The following is a 17,466-nucleotide window of genomic DNA, read 5'->3' as shown; positions in this document are numbered from 1 at the left end:
ATGCCTTAGATAACCATGCTATGTATTAGGTGATAAGGAAGTGTTCTTTTTGAGGTATTCGACTTTGGCTTTGGATTGTTGGAAGCTTAGAAGAAGTTGGTTGGTTAATGTTGAAATGAGATTATTGTAGATGTTGTTAGACATCAAATGTGATATCATCTAATCGGGATCATTGTTGGTTCGGATTAGGATTGGTACATGAATAATTATTTTATAATTTTTCATAATTGAATGATTAATAAAAAATAAACTTACTAATAGTTTGATGAATACCAATATAGTTTACTTAAAATATTAAATATAAGCTATATAATCATTTTTGAAACAGATCCATGCTAATTTTAAAAGCTTGCATAAGAGATAAGTGGGAAAAAATCAAGAACAATTGATTTTAAAGAATGATGATCGAAACCAAGCATGAAGAGATGTAGACATAGAGAGTACACAACAATGGAAGAACAATTTGAAGGTGTAGGAAATTAAAAAGATGTATTTAATGGTACAGTTTCGCTATCTATTTCAAATGATTCGTTGATTGAATAAGAAGCAATGTCGTCCCAGGATTCAATTATGTCATCTGTTTCAGATTCCTTATCACCACTTTCCTCAATAACATTATCTTCTATTGATGCTTTAATTAACTCCAGCTCCATTGCCACTCGTTTCATGGTGGGTCTTTTTTTTCCATTAAGATTCAAGCATCTTTTTGCTAGCTTAGCCACTTCTATAATCTCTTTTTCTGGGCCATCATTTACTACCCTTGAATCAAGAATGTCAAATAAGGAATTCCCCTGCATTGGTAGCAGAAAAAGAGATACCAAGGCTCTCACTTCCTCTGATTGTTTTGAGGGATGGGTTTTTGTCCAGTTAAAAGTTCAACAAGAACAACCCCAAAACTATAAACATCACTCTTCTCTATAAATTGACTTGATCGAAAGTACTCCGTATCCATGTAACCAAAAGTTCCTTGCACTCGAGTTGTTAAATGAGTTTGTTCAAGTGCAATTGATCTCGAAGTTCCAAAGTCTGACACTTTTGTCTTGTATTTATCATCCAAAAGTATGTTGCTTGATTTGATGTCATAGTGATAAATAGGAACAAATGCAGCTGAATGCAAATAAAACACAGCATTGGCAATTTCAATTGCAATCCGTAAACGCATTTCCCATCTCAATGGAGATTCCTCATTTTGACTATGAATGAGATTATAAAGTGTTCCATTTGGGATGAACTCATACACTAGCAATGGAACTTCGGCTTCTAAACAACACCCTAAAAGTTTAACCACATTCCTATGGTTAACTTGAGATAAAATTATCACTTCATTGATGAATTGTTTAACCTTCTTTTCATCAAAATTCTTCCCTTCCACCATTTTAGACTTCTTAATAGCCACTATGCTTCCGTCTGTTAACATTCCTTTATAAACCGTTCCTTGACCTCCTTGACCAAGGATTCGATTCTCATTATAGTAATCAGTGGCCTTTTCTATCTCCATTGAATTAAACAACTTTACCTTTTCAACAGTACTTCTCATTTTCTGCTTGAGCATGGTGTCCTTTTTTCTTTTGAATACTTTGTACATTCGCCATGTTCCAAGTAGCAGAAACATTGCCCCAATACTAGTGCCGCAACCTATATACATATAAAAATCAACCATAAATATATTTCAATAAATAAGAAATATTATTGTATCGACCATAAATATATTTCAGTAAAGTTTTATTTATATTTTATATTTAATAGACCTGGCAAAAGATATATTTTATAATTAATGACTTTTCATTTAGTTACAATGAGAGAACTTTCATTTCACCATCACCTTTTTTTGGCTCTTGAATGAACATATATCATTTAATGGGATAAGCTTTTATAAGGATGTAATGGCAAAATGATGTTGTTACTGCACGCAAATTTACAAACGGGCGTATTGGAGACGTACCTATAATAGTGATTGTCAAGTTGCGAGTGTTTTTTGTTGCAGTAGGGAAATAACTTTTTTGGGCTCGCACCTAAATGCGGTACTATTGTATTCATATTCAGGAGGGCAGTAGTGTGTGGAACAATAGTTGCCAGGAGCATTCAAACAAAGTATGTGGCACCAATTATAAATCCCACAATTCTCTCCTGCATTTATGAAAGGAATAGAAAGAGTTATATTCATAAATATAAAATTAATATAGATTATTGAAAAAGATGTGTTAATTTGTACCTTCGCAAAACGTTAAAAAACCACCGATGCCGAAATCTTTGTTGCATACACATAGATGAGTAGAGCTCAAACTTTGCCAGCAATATTCACAATCGGAACTAGAAGTAGTATTTAGACCTTGTCTCAAATGGCACAATCCAGATATGGGTGTGCTCCATTGCAGTGATGTTGGAACATACGTCCAATTATTTATATCAAAATCATTCGACTCTGAGGTCAAATCAAAATACAAGTCTGATTTTACCAAGGAAGCAAATCCGCAAGATCTTTTTTGACTACCACTCATGTTTGCAGAGAAAGAACCCAGACCTCGAGGAATATTAATAGGGCAGCCAGTAGCAGAGGAAGTCTCCTTACTCTTCCTACAACTTGGTTGCAAACACCCACCTACAAGATTACCTTTTCATTGTCGAAAACATTAATCAAATTACCGCAACCTTAAGACCAGAATACGTTGTCGAAATCTGAGTAGTAAAAGGGGGTGCCTAACTTGTTAATGGTAGGCATGATAATTTTTTTGGCTCTTCAATTTTACAAAAAAATTATTTTAGTTATTAATTTATCTTTTCATCTTTTTAATCCTTAAACTTGTATTAATTATCAAATAACTCAAAATAGATAAAAAATTAACAAATGTTAACTTGGCATGGCATCCACGTGTATGCCACCTTAGCAACTAACTAATTTTTTAAAATTAAAATATTATTTTATAATTTTATGATTTTTAAAATAATTTTATATTTTTGAATATTTAAATTTTAAAAATTAATTAATTACTAGTGTGATATCCATGTGAACACGTGGTTGCAACTTCAAAAAATTAATAAACGTTGACTTTTCCATTCATTTTGAGATTATTTGATAAATTGTACAAGTTTAAAGGTTAAAAAGAATAAAAATTAAATAAATAGTTAAAATATTTTTTATAAAATTGGGGCCAAAATAAATTATTATACCTTAATTTATTCTAATAGTGTATATATTTATTCTAATAGTGTATATTGTAGTTTTAAACTCCATTTTAAGAGTATAATAAATAAAGAATAAAAATTCGACAATAAAAAAATTTTAAAAGTATTTAAACACTCCTCGTAAAATTAAAGTATTTTATTGACAGTGTTTTATATACAAACATAAAATATAAATATACTAACCTCGTAAAATTAAAGTATTTTATTGACAGTGTTTTAAATACAAACATAAAATATAAATATACTAAATGATTTTAAAATTTGATTTTAAATTAAAACTATTATTTGCTACACTAAAAACAATCATAAACTAATAATTTTTTTTACTGCTAGTACCTAATAATAATCTCTAAATTAATTAGCAAATCTCTAGATAATTAAGTGAAAAACTGAGAGCGACACTAGTGACTGACCTGCATTACCGCAATAGGTTGAATTCCAGCTGAAAGTTGCGGGAACATGAGTGGTTTCAATATGGATGCCAATGGGTAAAGGGTAATCTTCCCGAAAATAGAACCTGCTAAAGATGAACGCAGATGAGCATCTCTTGTCAGGAGGATACATGGCTGTCATGTTCACGACATTGGAAGTGAAATTTCCAGAAATTCTAATATAATAGCCAGATTCTGAAGCCCCGTCGCCACATTTTGGTTGAATGCAACCGCCAAGGGGATCAGCTTCATTACTGAAAATAGTAGCCAAATTTCCGCAACCTATGGACCCGAAATAGTTGTAGTCACTTGAGAAGAAAAATAGAGTGCCTGTTAGATTGACAGTGTGTTAAGAACTATTCTGAAGAAAGAATGATTGATCTTTCATACTATAGCTAAATAACAAGCTATGATATATATACAATTTAGCAAACAGCTGATTAACTAACAACTAACTATTAACTAACTACATCAACTAGTAACTGCTAACTGTTAATAGTTCAACTCTTAACAATTAACTATTACAACCATTTCATTCCTTAACATGCCTCTATCTTTCTAACGTCTGCTGTTTGTTCACGTTTAGCAATGACTTTGAGATACGACCTAAATTTTGTGAACAAAGGTGCTGACAAAGGCTTGGTGAAAACATCCGCGACTTGTTCCTATGCTGGAACATGGCCTACAGTCAACTTTCCAACAACAACCTTTTCCCTAACAAAAAACAAATCTAACTCGACATGTTTAAACTTTGAATGCAACACTGGATTAGCCAAAACAGCAACAACTCCAGAATTATTGCACCAAACTACAACTTTCCTGGAAGGAAAAACATGCAACTCAGATAAGAGAGACTCAAGCCACACGACCTCAGTAACAGTATGGGCAAGGCCTCGATATTTAGCTTCTGCAGTTGACCTGGAGACAACTTGTTGCTTCTTGGACCCCCAAGCCACAGGATTCCCTCCAAGAAAAACACAAAACCCTGTAGTAGGCCTCCTATTTTCCATATCCGTTCCCCAATTTGCATCCGAGTAGCCTATTAACTCTAAGTTGGAAGCTGCAGTAAAATGAAGGCCATAATCCACCATGCTTTGAAGGTACCTGAGAATACATTTTACAACCTTAAAATGCTGGTCTAGAGGATTGTGCATGAATTGACAAACTCTATTTATATCAAACGTAATATCAGGCCTGGTGATGACCACATATTGTAAGGCTCCCACAATGCTCTTATAGTCAAATGCATTTCAATTGCACTGCCAACATGTTGTGACAATTTTGTTGAAGTAATCATAGGTGTAGGAGAACCTTTTGCTTGATCCATTTGAGCTCTTTTTAAAAGGTCAAGAATATATTTTTGCTGACTCAAAAATAGCCCCTCAATAGTAGGAAGAACTTCAATTCCAAGAAAATAACTAAGAGACCCTGAATCCTTCAATAAAAACTTTCGATCTAGAGTTGTGACAAAATCATCAATGCTATCTTGATGATTTCCAATGACAATGATGTCATCCATATACACAAGAACATACAAAAGTACACCCTCAGGTCTTCTAACAAAAAGAGAACCATCTGAACCCTTAGGTCTTCTAACAAAAAGAGAACCATCTGACTTGGCTAGAACAAAGTGAGAAGTAATCAAGAAATCCTTCAATTTAGAGAACCAAGCCCTGTGAGCTTGCTTAAGACCATACAGTGTCTTCTTCAGTTTACAAACCAAAGTTTGATTACCATGTTTTTGCTCAAAACCAGGAAGCTGGACCATGTAGATTTCCTCAGATAATTCACCATTAAGAAAAGCATTGTTCATATCAATCTACCTGAGCTGCCATCCAAATTTCATTGCCAATGTTAAAACAACTGAATAGTAGTTGGTTTGACAATTGGACTGAAGGTCTCATGAAAGTCAACTCATGCTTCCTAAAGATACCCTTTGACCACCAAACAACCCTTGTATCGAGCAATAGATCCATCTGAATGACGTTTAAGCTTGAACACCCATTTGCATCCTACAGCTTTTCTGTTCACAAGTAAGGGAACCAAGTCCCATGTTTGGTTTCTTAGCAACGCATCATATTTTTGCCGAGCTACCAGTGCCCATTCCTTGCTCAATAAAGCCTCTTTAATTGTAACAGGCTCAATGACACCTAGCTCAGCTGAAAACACTCTAGGTTTAAAAATATCGTTCTTGGATCTGGCCTTCATAGGTTGAGAGTTAATAGGAGGGTCAGCTAATGCTTCAACAATCTGATTGCTACTAGACACCATTCATGAGGCCATAGGAAAAGCCTCAACATGAGAAGATGAGGATGGATTATGAGAAGAGGAAGCAAGCCTACTACTGCTTGTTGTATTGTCTGACCTCAACTGCAAGTCAGTGGCTCCTAAAGGAACAAGTATAGAAGGATTACCAAAACTAGCCTGAGGAAAAGGAGGAACCACAATTGGTACTTGAGACTACTGATGCTGGAACTGATGTTGGAAACCATGAGATACAGCGCCACTACCCAAGCTAGTAAAAATAGCAAAGGGAAAACATGTTTCATCAAACACCACATGCCAAGAGATGAATAACTTACCAGTGTCATCAAGACATTTATACCCTTTGTGAACATGACTATAATCAAGAAAAACACAAGGCTTAGACCGATATTGCAGCTTATGCGTGTTAAATGGCTGGAGGTATGGATAGCACCTACAGCCAAACACTTTCAAGTGCATCTAGTTAGGAAGAACTTTATGCAGCAGTTTATAAGGAGACCTCCCATTGAAAATAGGTGTGGGAAGCCTATTAATGAGATAAACAGCGCTGATGAATGCATGAGCCCAAAAACACATAGGAACACTTGTTTGAGCTAACAAAGGCATCCCAGTATCAATGATATGCCTGTGCTTCCTCTCCACCAAGCCATTTTGTTCAGAGGTATGAGGACAAGAAAGTCAATGGTGAATCCCCAGCTGAGAAAGGATTGTGGGAAAAGAACGAAACTCTTCCCCTTCTCATTCCGTCTAAAGGACTTTTATGTGACAACCAAATTGAACTTCAATAAACTTTTGTATATGAAGAAATTTCTCAAGAGCCTCAGACTTGCGTTTAATGAGATACATCTAGGTGTATCTAGAATATGCATTGACAAAAGAAACATAATAAGATTGCCCTTCAAACGCTACAGAAGCTGGCCCCCAAAGATCAAAAACAATGAGCACAAAAGGAGCTGAATACACAATAGTAGAAAGAGAGAAAGGAAGCTTATGAAACTTGCCAAGTTGGCATGTTGAATAGATGGAAGGCAGCTTAGAACTATATTGAAAGCTATATTATTCTTTTGAAGAATTGTAGAGATTGTTTTATTACAATGATGACCTAGGCGTTTGTGCCACAAGTTAGAAACATTATTACTAGGTGACCCCAGATGAGCAGCATGAGCAGTGGCTGGAGAAGAAGTAGTCATGAGCCGTCGAGAGTCTGATAGATCAAACTGGTATAGACCATTATGAATATGGCCCACCAACAAGATGCTCCCTGTCTTGATATCCTTCACAAAGCAATGAAGAGGATGAAACTCAAAGTAAACTTGATAATTTTTTGCAAATTAAGCAACAGACATTAAGTTTTTACAAATGCGAGGAACATGCAATACATTTTTCAAATGAAAAACTCTACTGGTAGTTGTAAAGAAGCTCAGGCCAATATGAGCCACAGGTACTGGAACACCATTCCCTATAAAAAGCTCGTTGTTACCTGTGTACTGTGCTGCTTCCTGCAAATTGTCCAGATCATTGGTAACATGATTGGATACACCTGAGTTAGGGTATCAAACCTTTGCAGTCAAGGAACTCGTGGGAAACTATCCTTGTTTGGATACTGTATTAGCTTGCAAACTAGAACCTTGCATATTTCCACTGTGAAAACAACAGTGAGGTCTACCATATGGTAAATTAGAAGATCCTTGAAACTGATAATACTGCACCTGCATAGACTGATCAGAAACACCTTCAAAAGATTCATCATATTGATAATAGCATTTCTATACTGTATGACCGATTCATCCACACAACTGGCATTGAGGCTTATTGTGAACAAACTTTCTGCCTCGACCTCTGCCTCGAGAGGACCTACCACTACCCCTGTAGGATGGTCTAAAACCTTTATCAAACTGACCAGAGTTGTTATCAGTAGTACCACATTGCTGAGCAACATTAGCTTAAAGAGACACATTTGAAATTAAATCTTACTGTCGAGTCTCACAATCAATGAGCATTTCAGCAAGAAGGTCAAGAGGAATATTCATCGCAGAAGCTACAATTCTAATGGACTCATACTCCACTGGTAGACCAGCAAGAATAATGATAATCTATTCTTGCTCAGAAATAACATCACCTGCCGCCATGAGAACGTCACACATGCTTTTAACCTTGGCCAAGTATTCTTTAACTGTTAACTGCCCTTTTTTTTTTCTGAGAATATAAGGAATGTCTCAAAGTAAAGATAGCCAAAGTAGACTTAGAAGCAAAACGACGCAAAATAATGCTCCACACCTTAAAGCTTGATCGAGCACCTGTGAGATGTATTAATATATCATCACAAATAGTGGATAATACCCAAGAAGCTAATAGCTTGTCTTGTTGTGTGTGAAACAAGAACTCAGGATTGACAACTACATTCCCATTGCTATTAACAATCGATTGTAGATGAACACAAATAGTTCTAAGAACAAAGTCTTATAGGCAATATCCTTCAAGAATTAACAAAATTTGTTGGTTCCATAAAAGAAAGTTATGCTCACCAAGTTTCACAGTATCATGCTTAGGAAATTATTGAATCTTTTCTAAGAAACCACTACTAGGATCGAGAGATGAGCCATCTACTGGAGCATTCGTATTAAACGACTGACGATTCTCGACATCATCACCAGAGATAGCTTCTATTGCCATGGAAAAAATACAAAGAAAGAAGGAAAGAAGAAGAAAATTATGGCTCAGATACCATGTTAAGAACTATTCTGAAGAAAGAATTATTGATCTTTCATACTATAGCTGAATAACAAGCTATGATATATATATAATTTAGCAAACAGCTGATTAACTAATAACTAACTATTAACTAACTACATCAACTACTAACTGCTACCTGTTAATAGTTCAACTGTTAACAATTAACTGTTACAATCGTTTCATTCCTTAACACAGTAGAACTACCAACCTCGCCTTTGTGATCACAATTAACGTAACTTACTGGATTCTTTATCAGTATGGTATCTTGAAATAAGGAACCAAGTAGCTCCAAATCGATGCCATTTATGCTTATGAAAGGCTTTTCCCCTTTGTAGGTTTGTTTGCAACTTATTCTAAACTAAGAACGAGAATAGTAGTGGCTATGGATTCTAAATGGCGATAGAATTGTAACATTTCCACATACTTCTTCTCTACAAATAGCTTGTTGAGATTTTGCTGACTGTAATATTGCACATAACAGGAATAGGATGATAAAGTAAAACCATAACTGGAAATCCATTAGGGCTTCTAATTTCTTTGAGGGAAATCAAGATGGAGATTAGGTTAATGAACAAGTAATTGACAAAGTCAAGTTTTAGAGAAACAAAAACGTGTTTGATTGAGAAGAAGATTGCGCTCACACTTTTGTTGAAAGGAATTATTTTGATTTGATTTAATGAAAGCAAAGTTTCAAAATTTTGTATAAATTATCACATCTTAATTTCTATTTTGACAGCTCTTCTTTAGTTTCAGAAAGTAACATTATTATTTTATTTGTATGCATTTCGACTGAATGTTTTGTTGTTTTAAAATTTTCATTTGCTATATTTCAAAACGTTCGTCAAAGAGCAAGTCTTCTCTCAATAAATTAACGGTGCAAAATTGAAATACTAATTAACGTTTAATTTATTGTAACTAGAAAATGACAGTTCAATAAATAAATTAACTACATAGGTTACATAATTAATTTAAAATACGATAAATTTTACCCATATATGCTGAAAAAAAAATCAATTAAGAAACTATGTCAAATTTCTAAAAATTTATCGATCTATGCTACTTTTAGAAGGAGAAAGGAAAACAAGACTTACAGGGAGTGTTTTCACTCATTTTGCAGAGAAATTGTGCACGTAGGACGCTTTTTCTTCTCTTTCCTAAAAACGCGTCCTACATGAAGGGTTTTAGCTGCAAGATCAGTGAAAACACACCCTATAGGATGCATTTTCACTTTACTAAATTGTTTTTTTTCTTTTTCTTTTCTTGCAGTTTGAAATTAAAAGTTTGTAGATTTATCTTTTCCCGTGTTCGAGATAAACATTGTTATAGTTTTAAGGTATGTTTGAATTTACAATGGTGCCATAGAGCTGAGTGACTTACAAATTTCATCTGCCATGTAAGTATGGAGCCATCAACCGAGAAGCTGGATTACGTTGCAACTCCAGGTCCCTGTTGACAGTGGTTATACGATCTCTAATTAAAGTGTAATTAGGGATTCAATTTTGGAAAGGTTATGCTATCAAGGGATGGAGTTGGAAGTGATTATGTGGGAACAGCAACGAGTTTCTCATTATCAAAGGAGAAAGCTATTCACCGCAGAAACATAAATACGAGGAAGACAAATGCAATAACATTTTAGTACAATCAAGTAATTCATTTTATCCATATCCACCGAATTACTTGGTTATACTAAAACGCCACTGCGTTTGTCTTCCTCATACCTATGTTTCTGTGGTGACTAGTTTCCTTCTTTGTTGATGAAAAAAATCATTGCCATCCCTGCATAACCACCGCCAACTAATGCAAAAGTTATGTTTCGTCACTTGGCAGCATAACCTTTGTAAACTTGAAGCCTTAGTTACACTTCAACCCAAGACAGTATAATCACCATCAACTTGGACCTCGAGTTGCAATACGATCCTGGATCCTCAGGTGATAGCTTGATACTCACACGATAAGGGAAATTTGTAGGCCACCCGACTACACGACATCATTGTGAACCCAAACATAACTTAACACTAAGACTATATCTCTCACAAAGTAAGGGAAATAAATCTTCAAACTCGAAAATTTCAAGAGGTAGAAGAAAGAAAAAACAATTTAGAGATATGGGTGATTAGGTTTAGGTTTAATGCATTTATATAGGGAATGGGGCGGGGTAAAATAGGAATTTTTTTATCCCGAGTTATATCACATAGGGTCTAACTATATGGGTCTATATAAGAATGATGCAGAACGACGACATGTCATCAACATGGGTATGTTGTGCACATACTTCGACCTCCTCCTCATGTGCAGGTCAGGTTTGATCGTTGGCCTCATCTCCCTCCTCTATAGATGACTGTGACCATGTCATAGTCACCCATAGCACATCCCCCAGACCGAGTCGGCGTATACGAGGAAGACCCAGCTCGAAAGAACAACGATGTTGGGGGTGTTTGTGACATTATCGGTGATACCAGATGCGTTCGTACAATTGACGAGTGAGGTGTGTAATATAATACGATGGGTAACGGTCGTGAGACATATAGCATTGAGGAAGGTATCGGTCGTGAAACAATAGTTACCATCTTCGTCATTTTTGTTTTGCCAACTGAATCCACCATTAAAACCCCAAAAGCTTTGTCAAACTTATATCTTGCATGTAAGTCAATTTCAATTCCGTTTGTAATAATTTTTATGTTTTTGAGATCGTTAAAAATAGGTCTAGCTAACTCGAGTGTTAATTTGCAAAACTATTGAATGTTTTGATTTGTGTCATCATTAAATTTGTGAAGTTTTTGAAGGTTAATGATAGTTTTGTAAGCTTGATAGCTAAATAAAATTATTTTGTAAAGAAATTTTTAATGACTTCGATGTTAAGGATTAATTCATTAAAGTTGTGAAATTTTATGAATTTTTTTCTAAAATTGAAATGATTATGGGCTATTCTAGGGTTATCATAATTTTAGCTAGCTTGGTTTAATTTTAATGTGTTCAATTTGATATTTTAGGGTTTAAAGACTAAATCGCATAAAATGATAATGTTTAGGGGTAAATTTGTAAAATGTAATTAAAAAGACTTAAATGCACAAATTAATTATTTGTGTGGTTTGAATTGTTTTAATTGAATTAAATTATACTTTAGATCAAGAAGTTGAATGATCAGAGGACGTATGAGGAAAAGGGAAAACCGTCTATTAGTCCTTGTTAGCCGAAGCCCTTGACAGGTAAGTTTCTACAGTTTTTTTTTTTGTTATAATTTGTTATTAAGTATTGTTATTTATATTTATATAATTTCGAAATTGTTGAATCAAATTTATCTATGTTAATTATACTAAATTTCTGAAACAATTTCGATGGATCGAGTAAAAGTTTCTTACATGAGATTTTTGTCTGAATATCTAGTCTGGTTCGAGTTCCTACATGTGTTGCAGACTTGGATGTAGATGTGACTCAGATTTATCCCAAAATGGGAATACGTTGTCGTTTTACATGTATACCTAGCCCTGTCAGGCTAGTTTATCTGTGTTGTCATTAGTTTAGCCCAAACGGGTAACCTAACATATTTAATCCGTATCTGATTAGCTTTTACGAGCATTACCTGTTTTTGGACTCATGTATTTGAATACTTTTACAAAGATCCATCGGAAGAATAAAAGTTAATTGATACGAAACTATCTCAATAAAATAAATGAACTATGAATTTTGATTATCTGTATGTTTGAATGATATTGACATGAAATCATTGGGTTATGTTGTAACAAGGTTGAAGTTTTATCCATTAGTTGAAATTAACTATTTAATGAGCAGGGTAAGTAATGATTTGAATTGTGGAAACTTACTAAGTATTTCACATACTTACTTTGGTTATTACTTTTCTATAGATTTTGAACTTTTAGATCGTGTTGGTCGAATCATCGGAGCTCACACATATCATCGACTATCATTGCTAGATTTTGAAGTCTTGGATGGTGGTTACATATGACATGTATATAGGATGCTTATTTTGTGTTTGTTTGAATATGTTGTATATTTAAGTTCCAAGTGCTTGGATATATAAAGTTAATACATGTATTATAAGTTTGGTACTTTTTGAAGTTGTCTTAATGCTCATATTGAATTGGTACTTAGGTTGATAATGTTGATAGTTTTCTTTTTTTTATGTTCGAATGGATAGAATGTATGAATTTGTTAAGGTTGAGTGCAAATTTATTTGATGATTAAATTGTGGTGTCAATGAGGGTGCATTGGTTAGGCACATAGCTTGTGTATTTTTTTACATGTTTTTGACTTATTTGAAGGTGTTTTTAATGGTATAAAAAGGTTAGGCTTAACTTGGTACCCAAGATAGGAGTGAATTTTGCCTTATTTTAGAGGCAAATTTTGGTGCACACGGTCTGGGACACAGGCTGTCACACGACCTTTTGTTGCACACGGTCTCTTCATGCAACCGTGTGTAATAAAATAGTTTGTCACACGGTCTAGGACACAACTTGCAACATAGCCTTGTGACCCAACATTGAATCAAACACGGTCTAACACACAGCCTGCGACACGGCCGTGTGAAATTATTTCAAAAGTTACACAAATTGTCACACAGTTGGCCCACGACCATATCCTTGTGCCACACGGCCGTGTGACCCCTATTTTCAAAAATTTTCCAAGTTTTCTATTTTAATTTAGATTGATCCCTTGTTGTTTCCAAAGTCATTTATAAGTCTCGTATACTCGAAATAAGGCTCATAAATGTGTGTTTGATATGGATAACACTTTATTTGGATTTTTTATTTGTAATTTAGTAAATGTATGTTTAAATAATATTATATGTGTCCAATATGTATAGTGACACTTCATATCCCTAATCTAACAATGGACACGGGATAGGGGTGTTACATTCTATCTTTGGCTTGAGTAGACAAACATAAAAAATTAATAATCTGAACAACATAATAACAACTATTTCAATTAAATAATTAAGTAATATTTTCTTACCATTTGTAATTGAACGTTAGAGATGTGCATGTCATCCAAACGAAAAAGCTAATATGCCATAAAAAATTGAATAAAATAAAATCAAAGAAGACAATGTATTTTTAAAAAGATTTGGGGATTTGGAATTTAGAATAAAAAATTGAGAATTGGCAATTGAGAATAATGAATCGAGAACAATAAGTTGAAAGTTGAGAATTAAGAGTTAAGAGTTGAATTTTGAGAGTTGAGAGTTGAATTGAAGAAAATGAGAATTGTAGGGTTTATATAGGTGCAAAATAGTCGTTTTGGATTTCTGCCCATTGGGAAGTTAACATTGGATAGAAAATGCGTCCTACGAGATGCGTTTTCACTGATCTTGCAGATAAAACGTGCCACGTAAGATGCACTTTTTAGGAAAGTGAAGAAAACGTGTCCTATGTGGCACATTTTCTCTACAAGATCAGTGAAAATGTGCCCTATAGGACACATTTTTCTTTTTCTCTCCAAAAACAACATAGATCGGTACATTTTCAAAAAATTGACATAGTTTTTCAATTGATTTTTTTTCCAACATATATGGATAAATTTGCCTTAAAATATGTTTAAGAAAATAAATAAAATTAAAACAATTGAAATAATTATATTATCCAAGTCTTGTACTCTTTGTGCATTTAAAATTTAGTGTCTCTATTTATATTTTCAGAATTTTTTAGATTTAAAATCATATCTAATTGTTAACACCGTTAATTTTATTAAATTCGATGATGTAATATTTTGAAATAAAAAATATACATGTGATGGTCATGTAAAAAATGACATTGTACTAAATCTTAAATTAAAAAGAATTTTAACGATATCAATAATTAGACTTAGAGCTTTAAATCTAAAAAATTTAGGGATTAAATGTCAAATATCCAAAAAGTACAAAGACTTAAAAAATATTTTAGCCAATTAAAATAGTTAAAAGGTATTTGATCTTAATTTAACAAATCCTTAATGAATTTAAGCAAATTGAATGTTTTCCCCTTTTAAAAGATCACATAAGCTTGATTTACCAGAAAAATTAGATCGATATAATTAGATAAAATTGATGGTTTAGATCTATAATTGGATGATATTTAGGATGTACAAAAGTTGAAATCTAAGCTTAGAAGTGAGATTTGAGTGGTTAAACACCTATTTTGACAAAACTAGTTAAGTTTTCGGTATAAAGTTTAAAAGGCTTTGATCTATGATTTTGGAATGATTTAATGATGTTTTTTGTTGTTATTAATGCCTTTGTAATGCGTTTGATGTGTATGAAAAATGTCAATTCATTTGGGAGCCTCCACAGGCATGGACAAAGGCAAATAAAAACTCACTTGAGCATGATAGTTGAAGCAATGATTGTTAAGGTGAGTGGTCTAACATATTGCATTTACACTCCAATACTTAGGCTAAGGTAACATATGCGAACCTCTACTTAATTAATATTTGAACCTACTATGTGTGTTGGTATGCGAACCTTGTTTTATATGCATGTGAACTATGTTATATTTTATTGTAAGCCCTGAAGTATAATATGCGAACGTTGTATGTGACATGTGAAACCTTGTATGTTAACATGCATTCTTGTATGACAAAGTACGAACCTTACCGTGGTGTTAGCCAAAGCCTTGTGTGATCCTACCTTCATGTGAGCCATACCCATATGCAAGCTACCCATTTTGTGAATCCCTACCACCTGACACATGTGAGCCCTCTTGTATGTTATGTGTGAACAACACCATGTTATATTTGTGTATTGTGTTATATTGTGAATAGTGTTTACTTGGTGAATAATATTATTATGGAGAATTGTGTTAATTCAGTAATCTGGATTAATATGGCAAACTATATTAATTTGCCAAACTGTGTATTGTGAAATTTTGAGTTGTATTGTATGTAAGTTAATTTTTTGTGAACCCTATGCTAAATAAAACATGCAAACTATGATTTATGTAACCTATGGCATGAATGATATGTGAACTATGATTATGTGTGCAATATATGTTGTATGAAAGTTATATTATTTGCGAACCGTGCTCTATTGCAAATTGTGAATTGCGAACTTTATTATAATATGTGAGCTCTGCTTAATTGCTAGCCCTATTATACTAAATATTGTGAATGCGTTAAAGAGATATATTGGCATTGTGACCTTATGGAACCATTATATATAGTTGGCATGCCATAGGATTGTAAGTATTCACCCCTTTTTATTGCGATGGGCATTGTGGCTCGAAGATGCGTTGGAGATAAAAGGGAATGTAAAGCATTGCTCTATTCATCAGAGACAACGCAAGGCTCTATATATGAGTCGACAGTGTTGGAGAGTGTGAGCATTCATTCTTCACTTATATCGGAGACAGTGTAGGGCCCTTTATGTCCAAAAGTAAGGTGTTATAAGGATATCCATTTATCCAATGTGTGGTGATAGAGTCCCTTATATCATAATCACAAAATTGTTAATTTATCATTATTTGAAATATATGAGTTATGATGCGGTATGAACTGTTATCTCATATGAACTGATGTTTGATGCGAATTGATAATTTATATGATCTACGTATTTTATGCGAATTGCTTATTATATGTACACTGCTTATTTTATGAGTTTTGTTATGTCGTGTGAGTTACTATTTTGTGCAAGCTGTAATAATTTATGCACCGTTATTGTATGTCTACCTTCTAACCTAACAGATGTGTTTATTTGAAGTATGTTTGAGCACTCACTGAGCTTCAGTAAGCTCACCCACTCTTTTATAATATTGCAATGGCTTAACTTGTAAAGAGGTAGGGGAAGTGAGGCATCCAAGTGATCCATAACGAGGCTACACCTAAGTATGTTGATGTATTTCCAAATAAATTGAGGAAGGCAATGTGAGACCATATTATGGGATTTAGAATTAGAACTAGATATAATTGGTGGGTTGTAATTGCAACATTAAAGACTTTTTAAATGGTGGATTATGAATGCTTGATGAATGGTTTGAATAATTGTTTGACTAACTTGTAAGTGCAGGTTGAAGAGTCACTGGTCATCAAGGTAAGCCTTAGATGTTTTGCGTGTGACTTGGATACAAACATGTGCTTGGTATGCATGAGATGTATCATAAAATTTGGTCAAGTCATGTAAACTATTAAATGCCTGCTAACTAATTAATTGATAATGTTATGAGGTTGTACGAGATGCTTTAATAAATTTTCCAAAATAAGACTTATATGCATAAATTCTACAATACTATTTTCAAACCTTATCAAATGGAGTTTTTTTTTTCAACATTTTACTGCATTATGATTTAAATCTGATACTTTATTTTTAAATAAAATGGTTTCTAAAATCCTTTTACATATAACATTTTAAAATGCCTTGTACCTGCATGAATGTTCAATTGAAGCTTTTAGATTATTTATTTATTAAAAATTAAATTTACGAATTATGTTGATAACTTGATGATCAGAGTAGGGCAATGGAAGCATGACTTTAGGACTTTACATATTTAAATGAATAACTGTGTGAGGGATGGTTTACTGGATGGTGTGTTTTTGTGGTGTTTCGATGGAGAGTCATTTCGGTGGCTAATATGACATTCAAAATTCAAGCTGGACCATCTCGACTGGGTTTGGGGCGCCACAGGGATAGGACAATAGGTTGAAAGCTCTTCCCTAGCATGCAAAACTGACAACAAGCATTTGGCTTCGGGAGGAGGGTAGTTCAAGAAATTCAAGATTTGGAAATTATAGTAACAATCAATCATTTAAAGAAAAATATTTGATCAAATTTAGATTTGATTTCTCCCTTAATTTAAAGGTAAATTTAGTAGGATCAAGCGAAACCCGTGGGTGATAATAAGGAAATGTTGATTCACGAGATTTGGGCCTG

General features: G+C 33.8%; 1 pseudogene; it reads right to left on the bottom strand.

Moving 5' to 3' along the window:
• Positions 1 to 479: 479 nt before the first annotated feature.
• On the bottom strand, positions 480 to 3,756 carry LOC108465290 (wall-associated receptor kinase-like 22; annotated as a pseudogene).
• Positions 3,757 to 17,466: the final 13,710 nt, after the last annotated feature.

The sequence above is a fragment of the Gossypium arboreum genome, chromosome 10 (genome assembly GCF_025698485.1).
Source record: "Gossypium arboreum isolate Shixiya-1 chromosome 10, ASM2569848v2, whole genome shotgun sequence".
Lineage (NCBI taxonomy): Eukaryota > Viridiplantae > Streptophyta > Magnoliopsida > Malvales > Malvaceae > Gossypium > Gossypium arboreum.
Note: the sequence above shows the minus strand (reverse complement) of the source record. Positions and strands in the feature narration are given on the sequence as shown.